This window comes from Nomascus leucogenys, chromosome 18 (genome assembly GCF_006542625.1).
Source record: "Nomascus leucogenys isolate Asia chromosome 18, Asia_NLE_v1, whole genome shotgun sequence".
NCBI lineage: Eukaryota > Metazoa > Chordata > Mammalia > Primates > Hylobatidae > Nomascus > Nomascus leucogenys.
The window spans coordinates 70453189-70473925 of NC_044398.1; the positions used below are offsets into that span (position 1 = coordinate 70453189).

General features: G+C 38.2%; 1 protein-coding gene and 1 non-coding gene across 2 annotated transcripts in view; both read right to left on the minus strand.

Annotated features, from left to right (window-relative positions):
- PDE4D (phosphodiesterase 4D) overlaps positions 1-20737 on the minus strand; it is a 1540268-nt gene that overhangs the window by 1337851 nt on the left and 181680 nt on the right. The gene's annotated exons all lie outside the window — the stretch shown is intronic.
- On the minus strand, positions 3318-3424 carry LOC115831306. Its single transcript, XR_004026829.1, has one exon. It is a non-coding gene; the product is annotated as a U6 spliceosomal RNA (small nuclear RNA).

A 20737-nucleotide genomic window follows, 5' to 3' on the forward strand; every position in this document is an offset into this window, starting at 1 on the left:
AATTTTTGCTTTTGTTGCAATTGCTTTTGGCATTTTCATCATGAAATCTTTGCCTGTACCTATGTCCTGAATGGTAATGCCTAGATTTTCTTCTAGGGTTTTTATGGTTTTGGGTTTTACATTTAAGTTTTTAATTCATCTTGAGTTAATTTTTGTATATAGTGTAAGGAAGGGGCCCAATTTGAATTTTCTGCATATGGCTAGCCCATTCTCCCACCACCATTTATTAAGTATGGAATGCTTTCCCCATTGCTTGTTTCTGTTAGATTTGTCAAAGATCAGATGTTGGAGGTGTGTGGTATTATTTCTGAGTTCTCTATTCTTTTCCATTGGTCTATGTGTCTGTTCTTTTTTGTTCTTTTTTTTTTTTTTTTTTTTTTGAGATGGAGTCTCACTCTGTTGCCCAGGCTGGAGTGCAGTGGCACAATCTCAGCTCTGCAACCTCCGCCTCCCAGGTTCAAGCAATTCTTCTGGCTCAGCCTCCTGAGTACGTGGGATTACAGGCGCGTGCCACCACACCTGGCTAATTTTTGTATTTTTAGTAGACACGGGGTTTCTCCATGTTGGCCAGGCTGGTCTCAAACTCCTGACCTCATGATCTGCCTGCCTAGGCCTCCCAAAATGCTGGGATTACAGGCGTAAGCCACTGCGCCCGGCCTTCTGTGTCTGTTCTTATACCAATATCACGCTGTTTTGGCTACTGTAGCCTTGTAGTATATTTTGAAGTCAGGTAGCATGATGCCTCCAGCTTTATTCTTTTTGCTTAGGCTTGTCTGGGCAATTTGGGCTCTTTTTTGGTTCCATACGAATTTTAAAATAGTTTCTTCTAATTCTGTGAAGAATGTCAATGGTAATTTAATGGGAATAGCATTGAATATATAAATTACTTTAGGCAGTATGACTATTTTCACAATATTGATTCTTCCCATCCATGAGCATGAAATGTTGTTCCATTTGTGTTATGTCTAATTTCTTTGAGCATTGGTTTGTAGTTCTCCTTCAAGAGGTCCTTCACTTCCCTTGCTAGCTGTATTCCTAGGTATTTTATTCTTTCTGTAGTAATTGTGAATGGGAGTTCATTCATGATTTGGCTCTCTGCTTGCCTGCTGTTGGTGTACAGGAATATCAGCAATTTTTGCAAATTGATTTTGTATCCTGACTGCTGAAGTTGCTTATCAGATTAAGAAGCTTTTGGGCTGAAACTATCGGTTTTCTAGATATAGGATCATATCATCTGCAAACAAAGATAATTGGACTTCTTCTCTTCCTATTTGAATACCCTTTATTTCTGTCTCTTGCCTGATTGCCCTGGCCAGTACTTCCAATACTACGTTGAATAGGAGTGGTGAGAGAGGGCATCCTTGTTTTGTGCCCATTCAGTATGATATTGGCTGTGGGTTTGTCATATATGGCTCTTATTATTTTGAGGTATGTTCATTCAATATCTAGTTTATTGAGAGTTTTTAACATGAATGGATGTTGAATTTTATCAAAGGCCTTTTCTGCATCTATTGAGATAATCATGTGGTTTTTGTCTTTAGTTTTTTTATAGGATAAATAACATTTATTGATTTGCATATGTTGATACAACCTTGCATCCCAGAGATGAAGCCAACTTGATCATGGTGAATAAGCTTTTTGATGTGCTGCTGGATTTGTTTTGTCAGTATTTTGTTGGGGATTTTTGCATCAATGTTCATCAAGGATATTGGCCTGAAGTTTTCTTTTTTTGTTATATCTCTGCCAGGTTTTGGTATCAGGATGATGCTGGCCTCACAGAATGAGTTAGGGAGGAGTCCCTCCTATTCAATTTTTTGGAATAGTTTCAGCAGAAATAGTACCAGCTCTTCTTTGTACCTCTGGTAGAATTCAGCTGTGAATCCATCTAGTCCTGGGCTTTTTTTGGTTAGTAGGTTACTTACTCCTGTCTCAATTTCAGAACTTGTTATTGATCTGTGCAGGGATTCAATTTCTTCCTGGTTCAGTCTTGGGAAGGTGTATGTGTCCAGGAATTTACCCATTTTTTCTAGTTTTTCTAATATATGTACATAGAGGTGTTTAAAGTATTCTCTGATGGTTATTTGAATTTTTGTGGAGTCAGTGGTGATATCCCCCAATCATTTCTAATTGTGTTTATTTGATCCTTCTCTCTTTTATTCTTTTTTAGTCTAGCTAGCGGTCTATTTTATTAATTTTTTTTGAAACACCAGCTCCTGGTTTTGTTGATATTTTGAAGGAATTTTTTCTGTCTCTATCCCCTTCAATTCAACACTGATCTTGGTTAAACTTGTCTTCTGCTAGCTTAGGATTTTGTTTGCTCTTGATTCTCTAGCTCCTTTAGTTGTGATGTTAGATTGTTAATTTGAAATCTTTCCAGATTTTTGATGTGGGGATTTAGTACTATAAATTTCTGTGTTTTGTTTTGTTTTGTTTTGTTTAGACAGGGTCTCACTGTCACCCAGGCTGGAGTGCAGTGGCACAATCTCGCTCACTCCAACCTCCACCTCCCAGGTTCAAGAGATTGTTCTGCCTCAGGCTCCCAAGTAGCTGGGACTACAGGTGCGTGCCACACACCCAGCTACTTTTTGTATTTTTAGTAGAGACAGGGTTTAACCATGCTGGCCAGGCTGGTCTGGAACTCCTGAGCTCAAATGATCCGCTCACCTTGGCCTCCAAAAGTGCTGGGATTACAGGCATGAGCCACCATGCCCAGCCTAAATTTCCCTCTTAACACCACTTTAGCTACAGCCCAGAGGTTCTGGTATGATGTCTCTTTTTTCTCATTAGTTTCAAAGAATTTCTTGATTTCTACCTTAATTTCATTATTTACCCAAGAGTCATTCAGGAGCAGGTTGTTCAATTGCCACGTAATTATGTGGTTACGTCTGGATTTCTTAATCTTGAGTTCTGATTTGATTGTGCTGTGATCTGAGAGACTGTTATGATTTCAGTTGTTTTGCAATTACGAGGCGTGTTTTACTCTGGTTATGTGATTAATTTTAGAGTCAGTGCTGTATGGCAATGAAAAGAGTGTATATTCTGTTGTTTTTAGTGGAGAATACTGTAGATATATATCAGGTATGCTTGATCCAGAGCTGAGTTCAGGTTCTGAATATCTTTGTTAATTTTCTATCTCAATGATATGTCTAACATTGTCAGTGAGGTGTTAAAATCTTCTACTATTATTGTGTGGGAGTCTGTCTCTTTGTAAGTCTCTAAGAATTTGCTTTATGAATCTGAGTGCTCCTGTAGGGGGTGCATATATATTTAAGATAGTTATCTCTTCTTGTTGAATTGAACCCTTTACTATTACTTAAGAAAATATGGAACGCTTCAGGAACTTGCATGTAATCCTTGTGTGGGGGCCATGCTAATGTTCTCTGTGTTGTTCCAATTTTAGTATATGTTCTGCCAAAGCAAGCACGCCTTCTTTTCTTTATTGGGTAAAAGGGACCCAGAGTTCTTGGTTTGGGGAATTTTACTTAGAGGCAAATGCTCTTTCTCCCACCATTCCAGTGTATTTAAGAAAAAAAGTGAGCAGAAAGTAGGGGAGAGAGGCCCGTAAAGCCACATGTTCCAAAAGGCCTAGTCTGCAGAGGTAGAGCCTTTGGTTGATGAAATGGAGAGAAAAGGTGAACAGAGCACAGAGGAGCAATCCTGATGGGTTGAGAATTACCGATGCCATGTATAACTTCTTATAGTATCAAATAATCAGGCCGCGGGAGCTGAATGATCAAAAGCCAACTGAGAGGAGATACTTTAAATAAAAATTAACAGAAAATGGTAATTGAAATGGCAACTCAACCCAACGATATTCATTAAACTGTAAACTAGATATTAAGTTTTCACCACCATTGTAACAGAAAAAGAGCTAGACCAAAAAAACCCTCTCAACTCTGTTATCTTTGTGGCTTTACTTAAAATTGAGTAAAATATATATATATTTGATTCTCTAGTTATTTTAGTTGTGAGATACACACACACACACACACACACACAAAACACACAACAGGGGAAAGAGAATACTGCTTCAAAAATTCAGAACAAACCTCTGAAAAATTTTTACTGCAGAATCCAAAAGAAAAACTCAGAAGACTACTTGGTGTCCTTAATAAAGAACCAAGAGATTGGCCTTTATGAAAAGAAAACAGGATGAAATGAAGAGGATTCTAGGCAGGTTAAGCAAGGCAATGGACAGTGGGTAAAATGAAAAGGGAGAGAGAATTTTTTTTAAAGGAAGATTACATAGAAACTAAAAGCAAAGTAGAAGAATTAATTGATACTGAAGAAAGACAGTGGGCTTAAGCATTATTTAACAGTTCTATAAGCCTTCACGGGGAGAAAGGAAAAGAAAAGTACGATAGGGAAGAAGAAAGAATTGAAAAACAGAGACTAGGGAGCTAACATATAGCTCATCAATATTCCTAGAGGAGAGTCCAGAGAAATAAAACAGAAACAATAACCAAATACATATCCCAAGAAAACTTTCCTGATCTTAGGAAAATGGGTGACATGGCTCCAGGAAAAAAATAAATCAGTAAAAGACCTAAATCTTAACATATCTGGCACTTTTTAAACTACTGAGTAAACAGAAAAAAGTCCTGCAAGATTCCAGGAAGAAATAAAACTTCTTACTTAAAAAAAATAAAAGTACGCTAACTTCAAATAAAATACAGACTCGAAGAAAATGTTGTAGCCTGTAAGACATTACATATTACGTGTGTGTATAAATATATATACATGTGTGTATACACACACACACACACACACACAGTTATAACTGTTAAGAAGAAACTAATAGAAATACAGTACTAAAGTCTAACAAAACTCTCTTAAAAAGTAGCTGGAAAATTAAAAGGACCATAATGAGTAAAGCATTATGTAATGAGTAAATTCAGTTAATGAAGTTGGTCTAACAGTTACATTTAAAAATTTGGATTCTTCAAATAAAGAAAATACTTTTGTAAAAAGTTGATCAAAAATTGTTCATATATTAGATAGAGGCAAATGAAAGCTATAAAACATAGAAATTATATAAACCATAAGAATGCATAAGTATGTGAAAGACATACACAGAATCCAGTGGAATTCATATCAGAAGATAACCTTTAAAAATAAAAACACAAAGGTAAACCTTAAAATAAAACATTTCTAAATGGCACAGGCTAAAGAATAAATCCAAATTGCAATTACAAACTATTTTAAAGTTAAGAACAACTGAAAAATCTATATAAAATCTAATGATGTGTGGTAAAGGATGGACTCAAAAGGAAAAAAACCCGTGGCATTCAGGGTTCTCATCATTTTAAAAATTGAATAAAATAAAATAACAAAATATTCAACTCAATAAACTGGAGAAGTTCAATAAAGGTCAACAAAATAACCTGAAGAAAAGTCACAGGAATGAATCAATAAAAATCAAAACAGAATGACATATTCATTTAATAACCTAGAAAAAGATCAGGACCCCAAGGAAGTTTGGAAAAATGAGTTAATAAAAATAAAAGCAGAAAAACGGCAATCAAATAAGTAGAACTCTGCAAGAGTAAGACAAGAAAATTTAGATTTCATTAAAAATGACAAAGTAGATTTGACCAAATATAGAAACAAGATTAAAAATATACAAAAGAATAGCTATATAATCCTATTCTGATTAACATGATAGACTAACGCAGTGGCAATAATATAAGAAAATATGAAGTGATGAAACTGATCCAGAAAGAAATCGAAATCAGAACATAGGAAAACAAATATATAGCAGAAACAAAAGAAAAAGCCTTTTAGAAAAGTCCATCTAAACCAAGAAAGCAAAACAAAAATTGTATAAGAAGTAAGTTATTTCAGAATTACACTATATTCCACAACATAGATAAACAATAGAAGCCTACTGTATTCATTATATTATGTTGTTGCTAAAGTATTTGTGGTTTTTGCCATTAAAAGTAATTATTACAAACCTAATACCACACCTGACAATGATTATTTTTGAAAAAATACACCTATCTCACTTTTTAAAAATGCAAACATAACTAATATATAAATAAAATTCAGGAATATATGAAAAGAAAAAAATTCACAACAAAATAAGAAATACTTTAAACAATGACACAGAAACAGAAGTATTATTTTCCATGGTAATTCTTTTTCTTAAAAGATAAAAGGAGAAAGATACAATGGGAATCATGTCATTCCAGATCTTAAAGTGTATTAGAAACCTGTAACAATGAAAATATTATGACACTAGCTCTAGACAAGAAAGACAAATGATTAAAAGAGGTTTGATGCCAAAGACACCCAAATATGTCTAGTGTAAGATTTTAGTATATCAACTCACTGGAGAAGCTATAGACTAATCAAGAAAAGCTATTAAGAAAATTGACTTGTACATGCCAGCAAATTCTCAGGTCACAAGAAGAAAGGCAAAACTCCGGAGGTTAGCCTCTAAATTCAGCCAGACAAACCATCTGAAAGTGAAATGGCCCATAGAACACGCCAATGGGACTGTGAAATTGCATCAACTCTGTCTGCATTTACTAGTCAGCCCTTTCTTCCCCAACCTTTATTTATCACTGTCCCTAAATCACACTAGATTTGCAAAGGAAATATTAGGTTGGTGCAAAAGTAATTGCTGTTTTTGCCATGAAAAGTAATGGCAAATAATAACAATGTCCCCACAAATTATGCCCCTCAAAATTAACCAAAATAGTAAAGCATGGAGAGTGAAAGCCTATAGTTTGCAACCAGCCTGGCCAACATGGTGAAAGCCCGTCTCTACTAAAAATATAAAAATTAGCTGGGCATGGTGGTGGACACCTGTAATCCAAGCTACTCGGAAGGCTGAGGCAGGAGAATCACTTGAACCCAGGAGGCTGAGGTTGCAGCGAGCCGAGATAGCACCATTGCACTCCAGCCTGGGCAACAAGAGCAAAACTCCATCAAAACAAAACAAACAAACAAAAAGTCATTTTGTTCACAGGCCATTACTTATTTCCATGACAATTTAAAAATGGAGATGTTTCTATTCTATTTATACAGAAGAGCAGGAGTATATAGTCTCATAAAATGCCATTGAGAAAAAAGAGAATACAAATTCTGTCTCAACGTATGGGAAATATTTTCATACCTTAAAGCCTAGTAATTTTCAAATTCTATCATGTTTGACTTTCCAGCTAACCTTCTCTATTTCAATGTGTTCTATAGTATAATCTTTTGCAAAACTGAATTTAAATTAATTTTATTTTGAAAATTTTCCAACATCCCTTGTTGAATTCTGAGATACCAAATAGCCAAGATTGGAGGTTTCCAAACTAGTCTGACCCACCCCCTTGTGGGTCTGTTTCTAATGTTGCTGTAGACATTTAAGGATTGTCCAACTTTAAAAACCAATAATAACAAATCTTTGGTAATTGGTGGCAAAACTAATGCTATTATAAGATTATCGACCCATCAGTAAAAAGAAGAACCAGAAACCCCACAAAGGCTTGTGTTTCTAAATGTTGCCACATAAGGCAAAATTTGATCAAAGTGCACTTTAGGATGCTCTCCAAAGAATGTTCCACTCTAACACAGCATGGTTTATAATTACAGTATTATGGGAAAAGCCAAAGAAGAAAATTGCATCTGTAGTTTTCACAACCGGTTTTTCTCTGGGTTCCAAGATCATTCAGATGGCAAAACAAATGCCCCAAGACTGAGCTAAGGGATTCAAATTTGAAAATCCTCCCTGGCTCCCAATCTTTTTTCCAGATAACAAACCTGCCCCCGGCCCACCACCATTTCCCCCAGATATCCTACTCTGCCTCTCAGTGATTTAGTGATAAACTCTTCTCCAAAAAATTTAAATTGGCAGATTACAACCAAGTAGAATAGGTATCCTTATGTTGCCTCTATGTTTGCCTTCATATATATTATAAACATATTGAGCTCTAAAAGTACATGGCTTTCTGCCTAGATACTCACTGTTTAATTTATTCTGAGTTCTTGGTGGGAAACTGTTAATATTACTTAAATATTCTTATGGGTGAGTCTGTCAAGGAAAAGTCACTAATACTCAAATCAATAAATGTCATTTATGGGCATAGCATCTGCCTCTGAAAGACGGTCTGGGGACAGGGAGAAACATGAGGGAGGAGGGGGAGGGGAGGAGCTGCAACAGGAAGTTAAATTTAAATTCAGATTACAATTAATTCTGTTTCCTACAACTTCCACTCTCAAAAGCAGCCACATTTATAGAAAAAGAGAAGTATAATGGTCACTGTTCACAATGAGTCTAACCATACTAAAACTACGGAAACCAGTGGATCCTGAAACTTTGACATTAAAAACTCAATTTAGAAAAAAAAAAATATTTGAAACAGGTAATCCCATTAGTAGACTAGATAGAGAGATGGAAACTTAGGCTTTTTCCCTTCTTCTAGGAATTCAGAAACTGAATCATTTTCAACCAGTTCTCTTCTCTGATAAGAACATCCACTCCCTCAGGGTTATAATATTTCTTAACAGAGAACACTGAAAGCATAACTGTTGAAAGAAAAGAAAAGGAAAAAAACACTCATTTTTTTCTCTCCTCACTGGATCTACAGATGAAAACATCAGGAATGGGGGCCACAGGGATATGCTGAAATGGCACAACATCAGTGCCATATTAGCAGCAGGTGATAAAGTTTAGTTCCTTATAGCAATGCTAATTTGCTTATCTATCATGTAATAATTTGGACTACTGGCCAAATTATTGAGCATAAGACCTAGACACTACGTAAGACATGTGGACTAGTTAACATCACAATAAAAAGATTTTAATACAGAAATCCTTGGTGTTTTATTTAAATCCATAATCTAATATATAAGTAACATAATTTGAGTGCACTTATTTTCCTTGACTTCACTTTGGAGTTTTGATGGAAATGAATTGATTTGTGAGTGTGAGTACCCTTTTTCCTCTTGAAGAAGTAGGAAAGAATAGCACCTTACCACTAGTGCTTCCCACAGCTGCCATACTGAAGTGGCATCCTGGAGATCCCTTTCCTTCTTCAAATTCTCTTCTTTTTTTAAAAATGCAAAGTCCCCAATCTTGGCCCTCTCTTTGACCTTATAGTTATGAAATCAATGAAAACAATAATCCCACTTTACCAGCATTTAAAAAAATCACATCTAGAGTATTATGTTCTACAGTGAGCATCTCATTTTGAGAAGAACAATAAAAATCAAGAATGTTTGCTTTATGATGGCCAGGATAGTAGAGGGTTTGGGAACAAAAATAAATATATGAATAATAGCTGATAGAACTAACAGTGTCTCACTTGGAGAAGGGAATGTTTAAAAAATGAATGAGGAGGAGAGGAACTGAAGTTTATTCTGCAAAGTTCCAGTGGGCATGTAGCAGAGACTGGTTAAATGCTCAAAAAAGCCTCACTTTCTTTCCAGGAACACAGGTAAACTATTTTCCAGCCACCCTAGCAGAAAAGTGGGGCTGTGTGATTGACTTCTGGCCAACAGAATAGGGTTCTAACAGATACCGACATTATAACCTCCCATGTGCATCTGCACATGCTCCTGAGAAATGCATTAATAGTAGTCGACAAATCCAACCTTTGCTCTTGCTCTACTTCTGACACACTTCTTCCTGAATCTTCCTTTATGGAATATTTCTGTAGTCTCTCCTTTCTCTTACTCTCTGAGCCTTTGCTCACCTCTTTAAACATCTTTTTATGCCTTTTGTACAAGTATGTTCCCTTTCTAGCCAAACGAGAAATTCTTCCAGTGGGAGATAATCATTCCATGTGCTCTCCTGTGTTCCCAACAGCATACCCCGTAACATTCCCCATACATAGGAAATATGAAGGTTCACACTTAGGGAATTTCTATTAGCTAATCTGAGTCCAACTCATTAAAATAAGCCTTTTTTTTTTTTTTTGAGGTGGAGTTTTGCTCTTGTTGCCCAGGCTGGCATGCAATGAAGCGATCTCAGCTCACCACAATCTTCACCTCGCAGGTTCAAGCAATTCTCCTGCCTCAGCCTCTCCAGAGCTGGGATTACAGGCATGTGCCACCATGCCTGGCTAATTTTGTATTTTTAATAGAGACAGGGTTTCTCCATGGTGGTCAGGCTGGTCTCAAACTCCCAACCTCAGGTGATCCGCCCGCCTTGGCCTCCCAAAATGCTGGGATTACAGGCATGAGCCACTGCGCCCGGCCTACAAATAAGCATTTACTTCTATAAGTGATTACTGACACATTTCTAAACTCCAGGTATCTGTATCTTGTGTTCCACAGACAAAACACCACTTAGAAAGTGAGGCTACATTTGCTGAGTTAGTCTCAGATTCATGGAAACATCTATTTGTCTTCTGGAGTGAATAGGAACATGTATAGACCTAATACCAGTGGATCAAAGGCAAAAATAAAAATTTCATGACTTTAGTTTAAATTTCTAGGTAAACCCTGATATTATCCTTTAAAATAACCTCTAATGTTTAACCCAACCCAAGTCTCAACGTTTAAGCAACATAAATTGGTCAGGTTCCTCATATAAAAAGGAAAATTGAATATAGGATTGCTGGCAAGATGGCCGAATAGGAATAGCTCCGGTCTGCAGCTCCCAGAGAGATCAATTCAGAAGGCAGGTGATTTCTGCATTTTCAACTGAGGTACCTGGTTCATCTCACTGGACTGGTTGGACAGTGGGTGCAGCCCACTGAGGGTGAGCCGAAGCAGGGTTAGGCATCACCTCACCTGGGAAGTGCAAGGGGTTGGGGAATTTTCTCCTCTACTCAAAGGAAGCAGTGAGGGACCGAGCCTGAAGAACCATGCACACTCCAGCCCAGACACTGCACTTTCCTCTTTGCAACGTGCAGCCCAGGAGATTCCCTCTGGTGCCTACTCCACCAGGGCCCTGGGTTTCAAGCACAAAACTGGGCGGCCATTTGAGCAGACACCAAACTAGCTGCAGGAGTTTCTTTTGTTTTGTTTTGTTTTTTTCCATATGCCAGTGGTGCCTGGAATGCAAGCAAGACAGAACTGTTAACTCCCCTGGAAAGGGGGCTAAAGTGAGAGAGCCAAATAATCTGGCTTGGCAGTTCCCACCCCTACAGAGCACAGCAAACTAAGATCCATTGGCTTGTAATTCTCACTGCCAGGACAGCAGCAGTCTGAGATTGACCTGGGACACTGGAGCTTGATGGGAGGAGGGGCGTCCGCCATTGTTGAGGCTTGAGTAGGCGGTTTTCCCCTCGTAGTGTAAACAAAGCCACTGGGAAGTTCCAACTTGGTGGAGCCCACTGCAGCTCAGCAAGGCCACTGTGGCCAGACAGGCAGATTTCTCATCTCTGGGAAGAGCATCTCTGAAAAAAAGGCAGCAGCCCCAGTCAGGCACTTATAGATAAAACCCCCATCTCCCTGGGACAGAGCACCTGGGGGAAGGGGTGGCTGTGGGTGCAGCTTCAGCAGACTTAAATGTCCCCACCTGACAGCTGTGAAGAGAGCAGCAGACCTCCCAGCACAGCGTTGGAGCTCTGCTAAGGGTGAGACTGCCTCCTTAAGTGGGTCCCTGACCCCCACGTATCCTGACTGGGAGACACCTCCCAGTAGGGGCTGACAGACACCTCATACAGGAGAGGTCTGACTGGACTCTGGCAGGTGCCCCTCTGGGAGGAAGCTTCCAGAGGAAAGAATAGGCAGCAATCTTTGCTGTTTTGCAGCCTTCTCTGGTGATACCCAGGCAAACAGGGTCTGAATGGACCTCCAGCAAACTCCAGCAGACCTGGGCAGAGAGGCCTGACTGTTAGAAGGAAAAGTAACAAACAGAAAGGAAGAGCACATCCACTCAGAGACCCCATCAGAAGGCCACCAATATCAAAGATCTAAGGTACATAAACCCACAAAGATGGGGAGAAACCAGCAAAAAAAAAGGCTGAAAATTCCAAAAAACAGAATGCCTCTTCTCCTCCAAAGGATCATAACTCCTCACCAGCAAGGGAACAAAACTGGATTGAGAATGAGTTAGACAAATTGACAGAAGTACCCTTCAGAAGGTGGGTAATAACAAACTCCTCTTAGCTAAAGGAGCATGTTCTAACCCAATACAAGAAAGCTAAGAACCTTGAAAAAAGGTTAGATGAATTGCTAACTAGAATAATCAGTTTAGAGAAGAACATAAATGACCTGATGGAGCTGAAAAACATAGCATGAAAACTTTGTGAAACATATACAAATATCAATAGCCGAATTGATAAGCAGAAGAAAGGATATCATATATTGAAGATCAACTTAATGAAATCAAGCAAGAAGACAAGATTAGAGAAAAAAGAAAAAAAGGAATGAACAAAGCCTCCAAGAAATATGGGACTATGTCAAAAGACCAAATCTATGTCTGATTGGTGTACATGAAAGTGATGGGGAGAATGGAACCAAGTTGGAAAACACTCTGCAGGATATTATCTAGGAGAACTTCCCAACGTAGCAAGGCAGGCCAACATTCAAATTCAGGGAATACAGAGAACACCACAAAGATACTTGTCAAGAAGAGCAACCCTAAGACACATAATCGTGAGATTCACCAAGGTTGAAATGAAGGAAAAAACGTTAGGTGCAGCCAGAGAGAAAGGTCGGGTTACCCACAAAGGGATGCCCATCAGACTAACAGTGGATCTCTCGGCAGAAACTCCACAAGCCAGAAGAGAGTGGGGACTAATATTCAACATTCTTAAAGAAAAGAATTTTCAACCCAGAATTTCATATCCAGCCAAACTAAACTTCATGTGCAAATGAGAATAAAATCCTTTACAGGCAAGCAAATGCTGAGGGATTTTGTTACCACCAGACCTGCCTTAAAAGAGCTCCTGAAGGAAGCACTAAACATGGAAAGGAACAACCGGTACCAGCCACTGCAAAAACATGCCAAAGTGTAAAGACCATTGACACTATGAAGAAACTGCATCAATTAATGGGCAAAATAACCCATTATGACAGGATCAAATTCACACATAACAATATTAACTTCAAATGTAAATGGCCTAAATGCCCCAATTAAAAGACACAGACTGGCAAATTGGATAAAGAGTCAAGACCAATCAGTGTGCTGTATTCAGGAGACCCATCTCACGTGCAGGGACACACATAGGCTCAAAATAAAGGGATGGAGGAATATTTCCCAAGCAAATGGAAAGCAAAAAAAAAGGAGGAGTTGCAATCCTAATCTCTGATAAAACAGACTTTAAACCAACAAATATCAGAAGAGACAAAGAAGGCCATTACATAATGGTAAAGGGATCAATTCAACAAGAAGAGCTAACTATCCTAAATATATATGCACCCAACACAGGAGCACCCAGATTCATAAAGCAAGTCCTTAGTGACCTACAAAGAGACTTAGACTCCCACACAATAATAATGGGAGACTTTAACACCCCACTGTCAACATTAGACAGATCAATGAGACAGAAAATTAACAAGGATATTCAGGACTTGAACTCAGCTCTGGAACAAGCAGAACTAATAGACATCTACAGAACTTTCCAGTCCAAATCAATGGAATATACATTCCTCTCAGCACCTCATTGCACTTATTCTAAAATTGACCACATTATTGGAAGTAAAACACTCCTCAGCAAATGCAAATGAATGGAAATAATAACAAACAGTCTCTCAGACCACAGTGTAATCAAATTAGAACTCAGGATTAAGAAACTGACACAAAATTGCACAACTACATGGAAACTGAACAACCTGCTCCTGAATTACTACTGGGTAAATAAAATGAAGGCAGAAATAAAGATGTTCTTTGAAACAAATGAGAACAAAGACACAACATACCAGAATCTCTGGGACTCATTTAAAGCAGTGTGTAGAGGGAAATTTATAGCACTAGATGCCCACAAGAGAAAGCAGGAAAGATCTAACATTGACATGTTAACATCATAATTAAAGAACTAGAGAAGCGAGAGGAAACAAATTCAAAATCTAGCAGAAGACAAGAAATAACAAAGATTAGAGCAGAACTGAAGGAGATAGAGACACAAAAAATCCTTCAAAAAATCAATGAATCCAGGAGCTCGTTTTTTGAAAAGATCAAAAAAATAGATAGACCACTGGCCAGACTAATAGAGAAGAAAAAAGAGAAGAATCAAATCAATGCAATAAAAAATGATATGGGGGATATCACTACTGATCCCACAGAAACAAAAACTACCATCAGAGAAAACAATAAACACCTCTATGCTAATAAACTAGAAATTCTAGAAGAAATGGATAAGTTCCTGGACACACACCCTCCCAAGTCTACCCCAGGAAGAAGTCGAATCCTTGAATAGACCAATGACAGGTTCTGAAATTGAGGCAGTAATAAATAGCCTGCCAACTAAAAAAAACCCAGGACTAGAAGGATTCACAGCTGAATTCTACCAGAGGTACAAAGAAGAGCTAGTGCTATTTCTGCCGAAAGTATTCCAAAAAATTGAAAAGGAGGGACTCCTCCCTAACTCATTCTATGAAGCCAGCATCATCCTGATACCAAAACCTGGCAGAGACCCAACAAAAAAAGAAAATTTCAGGCTAATATCCTTGATGAACATCGATGCGAAAGTCCTCAATAAAATTCTGAAAACCGAGTCCAGCAGCACATCGAAAAGTTTATCCACCATGGTCAACTGGGCTTCATCCCTGGGATGAAAGTCTGGTTCAACATATGCAAATCAATAAACATAATCCATCACATAAACAGAACCAATGACAAAAACCACAAAATTATTTCAATAGATGCAAAAAAGGCCTTCGACAAAATTCAACACCCCTTCATGCTAAAAACTCTCAATAAACTAGGTATCGATGGAATGTATCTCAAAATAATAAGAGCTATTTATGACAAACCCACAGCCAATATCACACTGAGTGAGCAAAAACTGGAAGCATTCCCTTTGAAAACTGGCACAAGACAAGGATGCCCTCTCTCACCACTCCTATTCAACATAGTATTGCAAGTTCTGGCCAGGGCAATCAGGCAGGAGAAAGAAATAAAGGGTACTCAAATAGGAAAAGAGGAAGTCAAACTGTCTCTGTTAGCAGATGACATGATCATGTACTTAGAAACCCCCATTGTCTCAACCCAAAATCTCCTTAAGCTGATAAGCAACTTCAGCAAAGTCTCAGGATACAAAATCAATGTGCAAAAATCACAAGGATTCCTATACATCAATAACAGATAGATCATGAGTGAACTCCCATTCACAATTGCTACTAAGAGAATAAAATACCTAGGAATTCAATTTACAAGGGATGTGAAGGACCTCTTCAAGGAAAACTACAAACCATTGCTCAGTGAAATAAAAGAGGACACAAACAAATGGAAAAATGTTCCATGCTCATGGATAGGAAGAATCAATATCATGAAAGTGGCCATACTGCCCAAAGTAATTTATAGAAATGCTATTCCCATCAAACTGTCATTGACTTTCTTCACAGAATTAGAAAAAACTGCTTTAAACTTTATATGGAACCAAAAAAGAGCCCCCATAGCCAAGACAATCCTAAGCAAAAAAAAACAAAGCAGGAAGCATCACGCTACCTGACTTCAAACTATACTACAAGGCTACAGTAATCAAAACAGCATGGTACTGGTACCAAAACAGATATACAAACCAAGGGAGCAGAACAGAGGCCTCAGAAGTAACGCCACACATCTACAACCATCTGATCTTCAACAAACCTAACACAAACAAACAATGGGGAAAGGATTCTCTATTTAATGAGTGATGTTGGGAAAACTGACTAGCCATATGCAGAAAACTGAAACTGGACTCCTTCCTTACACCTTATAACAAAATTAACTCAAGATGCATTAAAGACTTAAACATAAGACCTAAAACCATAAAAATCCTAGAAGAAAACCTAGGCAATACCACTCAAGGCATGGGAAAAGGCTTCATGTCTGAAACACCAAAAGCAATGGCAACAAAAGCCAAAGTTGACAAATGGGATCTAAATAAACTAAAGAGCTTCTGCTCAGCAAAATAAACTATCATCAGAGTGAACAGGCAACCTACAGAATGGGAGAAAATGTTTGCAATCTATCCATCTGACAAAGGGCTAATATCCAGAATCTACAAGGAACTCAAACAAATTTATGAGAAAAAACAACCCCATCAAAAAGCAGGCAAAGGATATGAACAGACGCTTCTTGAAAGAAGACATTTATACTCCCAACAAACATAGGAAAAAATGTTCATCATCACTGGTCATTAAAGAAACGCAAAGCAAAACCACAGTGAGATACCATCTCATGCCAGTTGGAATGGTGATCATTAAAAAGTCAAGAAACAACAGATGCTGGAGAGGATGTGGAGAAATAGGAACACTTTTACACTGCTGGTGGGAGTGTAAATTAGTCCAACCATTGTGGAAGACAGTGTGGTGATTCCTCAAGGATCTAGGACTAGAAATACCATTTGACTCAGCAATCCCATTACTGGGTCTATACCCAGAGGATTATAAATCATTCTACTGTAAAGACACACCCACATATATGTTTACTGCGGCACTATTCACAATAGCAAAGACTTGGGACCAACCCAAATGTCCATCAATGATAGACTGGATTAAGAAAATGTGACACATATACACCATGGAATACTATGCAGCCATAAAAAAGGATGAGTTCTTGTTTTTTGCAGGGACATGGATGAAGCTGGAAACCATCATTCTCAGCAAACTAACGGGAGAGCAGAAAACCAAACACTGCATGTTCTCACTCATAAGTGGGAGTTGAACAATGAGAACACATGGACACAGGAAGGGGAACATCACATACCAGGGCCTGTCAGGGATTGGGAGCTAGGGAAGGGATAGCATTAGGAGAAATACTTAATGTAGGTGACATTGATGGGTGCAGCAAACCACCATGGCACGTGTATACCTATGTAACAAAACTGCATGTTCTGCACATGTACCCCAGAACTTAAAGTATAATAAATAAACAAATAGATAAATAAATAAAATCAATATAATAACAAAAGGAAACATTTTTCCCTCAGCTAATTCACATAATAAATACATAGACCTCAAAGATATCTAAATATTCACATATTTTCAAATGAATACCTTTCTTCCAGCCTCCTCAGTCTGAAAAAAAAAAAATCACTGTTTTTTTATCCTCCTCATTTCTTTCAAAACCTTTCGTCTTATTTATACAGATGTTGTTAACTCAGGTTTTTCACAAAATATAGATACATCATGGATTTCTTAATTACCAAAAGAAAATGTATATTTCCAAGCTTATGGGAACAGGCCCTAAATCTTGGCCACTAATTCCATGGCTCTTCTCAAGCTAACTCATTCCCCTCTAGTCACAACAACTACCATATTTCTGGCAACCTCACCTCCACCACTAACAGGCCCCCACTACACCACTGCCTGAGCATGCAAAGGCATGCCACTGCCCTATTCCCACCAGTGCCCCCACCACAGCAAACATGCATGCAACTCACTGCACTGCTGTGGCTGCTGACATGCACAAGCAAGCATGGATCCTGCTGCTGCCATCACTCCAGTGAAGTGCTTTGGCCAGCACACCCCACTGAAACGTTGTGACTAGCAGACCAGGAACTTCTTTACCCTTCAACCACAGCAGGTTGCTAAACTTGAGGGACCAGGAAACAAAGCCAGAGGCCTGGTACTGTTCCCCCAGAGTTAGAGCATGCAGCCAAAAGTGTTGACCTGAGCCTTGGCCCCCTAAAATCTTCCAAAAATGAAGCAAGTGGACTGAACTCACCTTATACCACAATCAAACCCCAACGTCATCATAGAAGATCAAACCAAAAAGTCCATCTAAAGGACAGCAACTTCAAAGACAGAATAATGTCAGCTCACACCGATGAGAAGGAACCAGCACAACAACTCTGGCAACTCAAAAACCCAGAGTGTCTTCCTACCTCCAAATGATTGTACTAGTTCCCCAGCAATGGTTCTTAACCAGGCTGAGATGGCTGAAATTACAGACATAGAATTCAGAATATGGATAGGAACAAAGTTCATAGAGATTCAGGAGAAAGTTGAAACCCAATCCAAGAAATTTAAGAAATAAAATAAAACAACATAGGGGCTGAAAGATTAAATGGCCATTTTAAGAAAGAAATAAACTAATGTGATAGAGAAAAAAAAGACTCCTTTCGGGAATTTCATATGACCACATGTATTAACAGCAGAATAGACCAAGCTGGGGAAAGAATGTGAGTTCAAATACCAGTTTTCTGAATTAACTCAGTCAGACAAAAATGAAGACAAAAAAGAATAAAAAAGAAAGAACAAAATCTCCAAGAAATATGGGATTATGTAAAGAGACCAAATCTACAACTCATTGATATCCCTGAAAGACAGGGAGTGAAAGGAAAACTTGGAAAACATATTTGAGAATATTGTTCATGAAAATTTCCCCACCCTCACTACAGAGGCCAACACTCAAATTCAAAAAATGCAGAGAATCCCTGTGAGATATTATTCAACACAGTCATCCTCTAGACACACAGTCATCACATTCTCCAAGGCTGAAATGGAGGAAAAAACGTTGAAGGTAGCCAGAGAGAAGGGGCAAGTCACCTTCAAAGGAAACTCCATCAGGCTAACAGCAGGCCTTTCAGCAGAAACCCTACAAGCCAGAAAAGGCCAGAGGCCTACATTCGACATTCTTAAAGAAAATAAATTCCAACCAAGAATTTCATATCTGGCTAAATTAAGTTTCGTAAACAAAGGAGAAGTATGATCTTTTTCAGAGAAGCAAATGCTAAGGGAATTCATTACCACCAGACCTGCGTCACAAGAAGTCCATAAGGAAGTACCAAATATGGAAAGAAAAGAACATTACCCACCACCACGAAAACATACGTAAGGATATAGATGACTGATACTATAAAGCAACTCCACAATCAAGTCTGCGTAATAACCAGCTAACAACATGATGACAGAATCAGCTCCACACATGTCAATGTTAACCTCGAGTGTAAATGGGCTAAATGTCCCAATTAAAAGCCACAGAGTGGCAAGTTGAATGAAGAAACAAGACCTAACTGTATGCTATCTTCAAGAGACCCATCTCACATGCAGTGATACTCATAGGCTCAAAGTAAAGGAATGAAGAAAATTATACCAAGCATGGCATGGGTTTGTATTATAAGTTCAGACAAAATTGACGGTAAACTGACAATGATCAAAAAGACGAGGGCGTTACATAATGGTAAAGGGTTCATTTCAATATGAAGACCTAACTATCCTAAATATATATGTATCCAACACAGGAGCACCCAGATTCAGAAAACAAGTCCTTAGAGACCTACAAAGAGATTTAGATAACCACATAATAATAGTGGGAGACTTCAGCACCTTATTCACAGTATCAGATAGATCATTGAGGCAGAAAACTAACAAAGATATATTCGAGGCCTGAACTTGACATTTGACCTTATTGGCCTAACATACATCTACAGAACTCTCCAACCAAAAACAACAGAATATACATTATTCTCATCTGCACCTGGTACATACTCTAGAATCAACCATACAATGTGTCATAAAACAATTCTTAGCAAGTTCAAAAAAATGGAAATCATACCAACCACACTCTCAGACCACAGCTTAATAAAAATAGAAATCAGTTGTATTAGTTTATTCTCACACAGGTATGAAGAAATATCTGAGACTGGGTAATTTATAAAGGAAGAAAGTTTCATTGACTCACAGTTCTGCACTCCTGGAAGGCCTCAGGAAACTTACAATCATGGCAGAAAGCAAAGGAAAGGCAGGCACCTTCTTCACAAGGTGGCAGGATGGAGTGAGTGCAAGCAGGAGAAATGCCAGATGCTTATAAAACCATCAGATCTCATGAGAACTCACTATCACAGAACCACATGGGGGAAACCACCTCCATGACCCAATAACCTCCACCTGGTCCCACCCTTGACATGTGGGGATTATGACAATTACAACTCAAGGCGAGACTTGGGTGGGAACACAGAGCCAAACCATTTCATCCGTACTAAGGAAATCACTCAAAACCATACAATTACATGGGAAATAAGCAACCTGCTCCTGAATGACTTTTGGGTAAACATTGAAATTAAGGCAGAAATCAAGAAATTATTTAAAACTAATGAGAACAAAGATATAAGATACCAGAATCTCTCTCTTATCAATGTTAAATCAGTGTTAAGAGGAAAGTTTATAGTGCTAAAGGCTCACGTCAAAAAGTTAGGAAGACTTTAATTTAACAACATAACATCACACCTAGAGGAAACAGAAAAAGAGCAAACCAACCCAAAAGCTAGCAGAGGAAAGGAAATAACCAAAATCAGAACAGAATTGAATGAAATTGAAATGCAAAAAAAAAAAAAAATGAAAGATCAATGAATCCGGGAGTTGGTTCTTTGAGAGAATAAATAAAATTGATACATCACTAGCTAGACAAACAAAGAAAAAAAAAAGAGAGATGATCCAAATAAACAAAATCAGAAATGATAAAGGGGACATTACCATCGACCCAACAGAAATACAAAAAACCCTCAGAGACTGTAATGAACACCTTTATGCATACAAACTAGAAAACCTAGAATTTTTCAGGGTAAATTCCTGGAAACATACAACCTCCCAAGATAGAACTAGGAAGAAATTCAAATCCTGAACAGATCAATGACAAGTTCTAAAGCTGAAATAGTAATAAAACTCCTACCAACCAGAAAAAGCCCAGGACTAGAAAGATTCA